Genomic DNA, 6530 nt, shown 5'->3' with positions numbered 1-6530 from the left:
GGGACGACAGAAGATGAGATGGTTGGATGTCATCACCAACTCGATGGACATCTGTTTGAGAAGCTCCAGGAGTTGGTGATGGACAGGGATTCCTGGCATGGGGTTGGACACAACTGAGCGACTGAACTGAATGGTATTAATAGGGCTTCCCAGGTGGCTCAGTAGTAAAGAATCCACCTGCCAATGCAAGAGACAAGGGTTTGATCTTTGGGTCGGGAAGATCCCCTGGAGGAGGAAATGGCAACACAATCCAGCATTCTTGCCAGAAAAATCCCATGGACAAAAGGAGCCTGGTGGGCTACAATCCATGCAGTTACAAAAGCGTCAGACCTGACTGAGCACTTATGCAGCAAAATGGCATTAATACTGGTTTACTTCCTTCGAACTTCCCTATGTTTGCAGACTGACTACATCCCTCCACCTGACTGCAAACTGCATGTTGGACAGAGCTGGATCTGTCTTGAGACAGTCTGCCTAGGTGAGTAGGAGGCCTCAGTACTGCTTTGCTTAATAATAATTGTTAATATTAGAAATAATATATTGAAATTAATTCATATTACTTATGCATTATAAATAATTGTAAGCATGTATTATATTTAAAGCAATGTGATTATTATTCTTTTAACCAGTTGAACTGGAATCCGTGAACGGGAAAAAGAAATCCAGAAACTTTGACCTCAGGAAGGGATGCACCCTCTCCCTTCTCTGGGTTATTTGGTGCTGGAGGGCTTGGTGCGGGGCTTCCCAGGTGGCTCAGCGGTAAAGAATCCACCTGCAATGCAGGAGATGCGGGTTCGATCTCTGGATCAGAAAGATGCCCTGGAGAAGGAAATGGCAACCCACTCCAGTATTCTTGCCTGGAAAAGTCAATGGACGGAAAAGTCCATGGACAGTAAAGCCTGGCGGACCCATTGAGTCACAAAAGAGTCGGACATGACTTAGCGACTAAACAAGGGCTTGCTGCCACCAGCGAGATCTGCATTCCTGTGTTCACGAGGGACAGACATTCCTTGCATCCTTTACTGCCCTTTGTCCCAGCAGTGCTGCGGCAGTCTACAGTACAATGGGGCCAAAGACACAAAAATTCTCATTTGGAAAACAGCGTAGAAAACACTGACACACAGAAATTTTATTCATTCGATTTCTACCTGGAAAGCAAGTCGGGTTGGAAAGCTACCGGGCGTCTCCACTCCAGGGGTTCCAGGGGCTCCAGAAGCTACTATTCTCTTCCAAATATAATGTGAAAAGAGGGGTCTCTGGGTTTTTCATCTTTGCTCCCTTGTCTCTAGCACACGCTTTGTCCCTTCCCCCCCCCAAAAAAAAAAAAAAAAAAGTGTGTCGGGGGGTAGAACAGGCAAGCCACGTTACCAGGTTTTCAACAACAGGTTTTCTAAACACCAGGGCGCACTTCATTTATTAACATTTTGGATGAAACGTTAATGCGCCCAGTCAGTCAGGACATCCGAAACCCATTCCTGAGCTTCCCGTACAACGAGGGTACACACGAAGCACTCGCCACCATCTGGTCCCGAAAGCCCATAGAAGGTGGAAAGTTGCAAAATCCGGGCCCGGAGGGGCGCAAGCCCACCCCGAGCCCGGGCAGGAGCACTGCGCTTCCTCCCGGAAGTGACGCAAGCTCAATCCCAGCTTGGCTCTCCCCAAACAAAAGGGATCTTGGGGCCCCGGGAGGAGCCTAAATGACATTGGAGAAGCCCCTCCTCCAGCCGGCGCGGATTGGTGTCGGGGCTGGAGAGGCGAGGAAGCCATTGGCTCTGCCGAATGCCAGTGCCCCCGCCTGGCTGTTGAGGGGCGGGGCCTCGAGGGGCTGTGGATGGAGAGGGTGGCGGAGGCGGCAGGGAGAGGAACCTTGAGCGCCGGGAAAAGGTAGGAGCCGTTGGCGCCGGGGCTTGGCGGTGGCTGGGAGGCCAGGTTCTCGAAAGAAAAACAGGGGTAGGTCCGCCGGTGTCCTCCCGCCACCGTCCCAACTGCCACTCGCGCCCATCCCCTGAGGGGGCGGGGCCGTCTCCTCTACCTCCCGGTATTCCCTGAGGAGGCGGCTCCTCATCCTTCGAGGGTGCTTGCAGCTACTTATTGTCCCCCATCAATCCCAGCTTCCCAGAAGGGGCTGATTTCTTGATACCCCTCATTTAAAAGGTCCCTCACCTAGCCCCTCAACCTTGGGAGAAGGCGTACAGGTTCCCATTCTTTAGACTGCCGCCCCCGCCCCCATTTTGTACCCGTAGGAGGCCAGACATCTCTTCCAACACCTGTCCTTGCTCGCGAGGGAGGGACCAGAAGTAATTTTATCCATAAGATAAAAATCAGTGTTTTCAAAAAAAAGAGAGATGGGACGATGCAAAAATCAAAAGACCCAACCTAGACAGCCAGCTCCACGGACGAATCGGCCTTCCCCAACTTGGGTTCCTCCCATCCCCCCTTCTGTATCCTGAGCCTTCCCCCTGAATCCTCTATTCTCCTATTGAGCTGGGGCGGGGGCGGGGGGCGGTATCGGGAGCTCCTCCGCTTCGGGACTTTTTGACTCTGGAGGAGGAGAAATAGTAACCTTCCCGACCCCGCTTTGTACCTTTACTCTATTACTTGAAAGAGAATCTAACCTCAGGATTTTTTTTTTTTCTTAGGTTTGAGTTGCGTTTCATTTTTGCTTTCTATCCTATTTCTTCCTGAAAATTTGATGAAAAATCGCCTTTTAGTATTTCACAGTGAATTGAGCGTGCTGCATATCTACAGAGTTGTCGTTGTGGGTAGGAATGTAGTGTATATTGTTGGACTGTCCATAACAGCATGCTTTCAAGTGAAGCAGTACAGATAACTAAATAAAGAGCTTTAGATTAGGAATGAGTGACTTCCAGTCTAGGTGGTCTGGTCTGTTGCTCAGGGAGACTGCAGTTAACCTTGAAGGTGTAGTTCTTTTGAAACAAAAGGTAGGAAGTGTTTGAAGAAAATTCAGGTTCAGTGGTCTAGGTTTATGATTAATCTGGTCAGGTAGCCTTTGGTTACTCTCTAGCCCCTATTTTATGGTGGGTTTTTTCCTCTAGGAGAAACTGATGTGTAATATATATATGTATATATATGTATGTATATATATATATGATGTTGACTGGCTTTACAAGACCAGTATCATCTACCAAAATTCAGGGAATAAAAATTAAAAGCACATTTTAAATTTCAGAGATAAGGATTAATAAAAGCAAGGTAAACTCTAGCTATTCAGACACATGTGACTACCAAAGAGAGTCTCTATAGGGTGCTTATAAAGACCTTCATTTCAGCAGGTGCAAAATTTTGATAATTTTGGCCTAATGTAAATGCCATTGACTCCCCCATTAATCATCTGTTGCTAATGCTTTCATACATTAAAATCTGCCATATTTTTTAGCGTTGTTTCTTTTGCTTTCAATTCAAAGTCTGTCTTACTACTGTTTTCTGAAGTCAAAGATAGTAACATTGGGATTGGAGGAGTTGGAATCATGAGGGGCAATCATAAGGGCTGTCTTTTACTTTCCTGATAAGCGTCTCTGAAGGTAGACGTCATGAAGGTAATTAATTTTGAATAGTTAGGTTGGACGTTTTCAGAGCCAGTCTCCCTCTGCATAGATCCACTCAGTTACTGTTTCCAGATCTCCGATAAAAAGGCCCAGAGAAGAAACTGCGGAGGGTCTCTCCAGCACACACCAAGCATACTGCAATGGACTGGTAAGGGCCCCCCCAACAATAGCAGCAGAGAAAAACTAAAAGCAGAGCAGGAAATCCCCAAAAGATATATCTTCCTATATGAACAGAGAAAAGAAAATAAACCAACGTAAAGAGACTAAGGAAAACAAAGTTGTGGTGATTGCCAGGGCCTTTATGAGCAGAAAGGAAAAAGCAAATAATGCTCTTTGATTCCTTGGCACAACAAGCAAGATTTATTTGATACACATTTGAATTGTAGAAATCTTTAACTTTTTCGACACCTGTTTAGTAGTGTTAGATGAAGAAAAGCATCGTATGCAGAGATTTTTCTAATGTACGTGTAGTCTATCTCATTATAAAGTCTTCAGGAGGTATTAGTATGTTTTGTTTCACCTTTATACCTTTCACAGTGCCTAGTATATAGTTTGACTTAATGAGTGTTGAACTTCATTTGAAGCTGACACCTTCGGGTAGACTAGAAAGATATACTGATAAGATATGGCATATCTTGTTGGTATAAACAGTCCATTTCTTTTTGCCTGTTTTCCTGATCTAATGTCTTTTGGCGCTCCAGTATCTTCAATGACTCTAAAATACTGAATTTTGTAGTAGAAGATGTCTGCTGGTTAGATATATAATTTCGAAGTAATGAATGAAATTTGAACCAGACTTATTAATGTAATCAGTGCTAGTCTTTTAGCATTTTATTTTTCTAAAAATCTGACCTGAGAGGAATGAAGTGAATTTAGGAGAACACACTAGGAACTGTTTTTTCTTTAAAAATGGTTTCTGAGAGTTTGGTTTTGACAAATTTCTGATCTACTTCGGGATTTTTTAAAAAATGAATTTCTAAGCGATTTTATACTTTTCTAAACTAGGACCAAGTACATGATCAAGGATACACACTGTATTGGGTCACTGAATGGAATCATGCAGACTGACTGGTGGGCATAATGCACTCAGCCTACAGTGGATTTGTGTCTTGGCAGAATCAGGTTTCCAGTACTACTAGTTAAGCTGCAGAACAAGATTAGAATTTTTGACTTTTCTGAGTGGAGCAGAATGGTGTTTCTTGGGTGTTTTTAGTGAAACAGTGTTTTACTTTTTATGTGAATTAAATAATTTAATATTAAATATTCTTCTATACCTTTAGCATTTAAACACCAGTGAAGAATTCATGTCTGATTTTAGTTATTGGTTGGTTTAATTTTAAATATTTCAACATAGAGCTAAGATGCATAAGTAGGGGAAAACAAAGCTTGTACATGTCATGATCTCAGATACCTGATACAAGGATTTTTAGGCCACGGAATTGGTGTTTAGTGGCATGATACAAGAAGCAGAGATATTTTTAGAGGAAGTTTGTCCAGTCTGGTGGTTGACCCCAGGAATAGCTCATCAGCCTGTTACCAAAGGCCATTTTTTTTCTTATTTCCTGAATGTTTGCTGCTAATAGCTAAAAATTGAATCTTCCTAGTTTTAGTTCAAAGCATTTCAGTGAGAAAATAGATTATTTATGGCGAGGCAATAAAGTGTGCTAATTTACAGCACAGACTTTAAAGGCAAACCTGAGTTCAAATCCCAACTCTGTTGCTCTTTTGCTGTATGACCCAGGAGAAGGGCAGAGTTTTCTATCTTCACCATATCTCAGTTTCCTCAGCTGTGACTTAAAAATGACTTTTAGAGGCTTTTTTTAAAAAAGGATTACAGGAACATGGCATGTAGGAAGCACTCAATAATTGGTAGCTATTATTGACATTATTATTAGCACTGCACGTGAGTTAATTAATATTAAATATTCTTTTACTCCTTTATCATTTAAACAAAGGTGAAGAATTAGTATCTGATTTTAGCTATGGGTTGGTTTGGTTTTAAATATTTGACTACATAGCTGCGTTTCCTGAGTAGAGGGAAACAGAGCTTGTGTATGTCGTGATCTCAGACATCTGACAGAAGAATTTTTAGGACAGTGTGTGTGTATTTCATAATTTTGTCATGTGCATTATCTTCCTTAAACTTGTTGGCCCTGGAAAAAGAAAGGCAAGGGATTCAGCTATCTGATGTTTTCTCTCTGAATTGTCAGTTACTCCACTCCAAACTGTCTCAAGTGCCTTGACTCTCAGTGTCATATAAACAGTTTCATGGATAGTGTGATCATGGTACAGGGTTGTACATTCTGTAGGGATTTTCCATGGTAATTTTGATTAATAGTGATTTTCTTGCCTTTTGAAGACAGCTCTTCTACTGCCTCCAATGTAAGGAGCAGTTCATAGGAACAATCAAAATGGATGAGAAGAAACCATGGATGGGGAGTTAAGAGTAGAGGGCAGGGGAGTCGAGGACAGGGGTTGTGGGTTGAGGGAAACAGGACTACAAACAGGCTTTGCTGTAAAGAATGTAGTAGCGTGGCTTCTCCCTGCCAACTGTTTCCAAGCTCTATATTTCAGGTCCAAAGCCAGAGCTTTCACTCTAACTGTGTGCTCTGCTGCTAAATGAATCCTTTCTAAATCTTTTGGAGCCACAAAGAATGTAATCCTTAATTGTTACTGAGTTCAAATAGAAACTAGGAAGGAAAACAAAAAGAGCACAGGATGATGGGGTTTACAGACAAAAAAAGACTTCTGACCCTGAGCCCTGGGAGCATCTGCGTGGATCCCTTGTACAAAGCCGCTGGGGAAGGCGAGGCTGAAGTGTGCTCTGGGTCTGTCAGGGAAGAAGGGGTGCAGAGGGAGAAGCAAGCAGGGATGAGTTGTTTCAGTGAGAGATAAGAGCTATAAATTATAATGGGGAGGAGAATGAACTGATGGGTAAGTTACAGAGAAAAGAAGCACTAAGTT

General features: G+C 43.1%; 1 protein-coding gene across 1 annotated transcript in view; it reads left to right on the top strand.

Annotated features, from left to right (window-relative positions):
• The first annotated feature begins 1793 nt into the window (after window positions 1-1793).
• Window positions 1794-6530, top strand: part of CTTNBP2NL (CTTNBP2 N-terminal like) — a 53444-nt gene continuing 48707 nt past the window's right edge. The window contains exon 1 of the mRNA XM_040231046.1: window positions 1794-1884. The gene's annotated coding sequence lies outside the window, so the exon portion shown is untranslated. The remainder of the gene's footprint in view (window positions 1885-6530) is intronic.

Source organism: Oryx dammah, unplaced genomic scaffold (assembly GCF_014754425.2).
Source record: "Oryx dammah isolate SB20612 unplaced genomic scaffold, SCBI_Odam_1.1 HiC_scaffold_28, whole genome shotgun sequence".
Classification (NCBI taxonomy): Eukaryota; Metazoa; Chordata; class Mammalia; order Artiodactyla; family Bovidae; genus Oryx; species Oryx dammah.
This window is presented reverse-complemented; position numbering and strand designations above follow the sequence as displayed.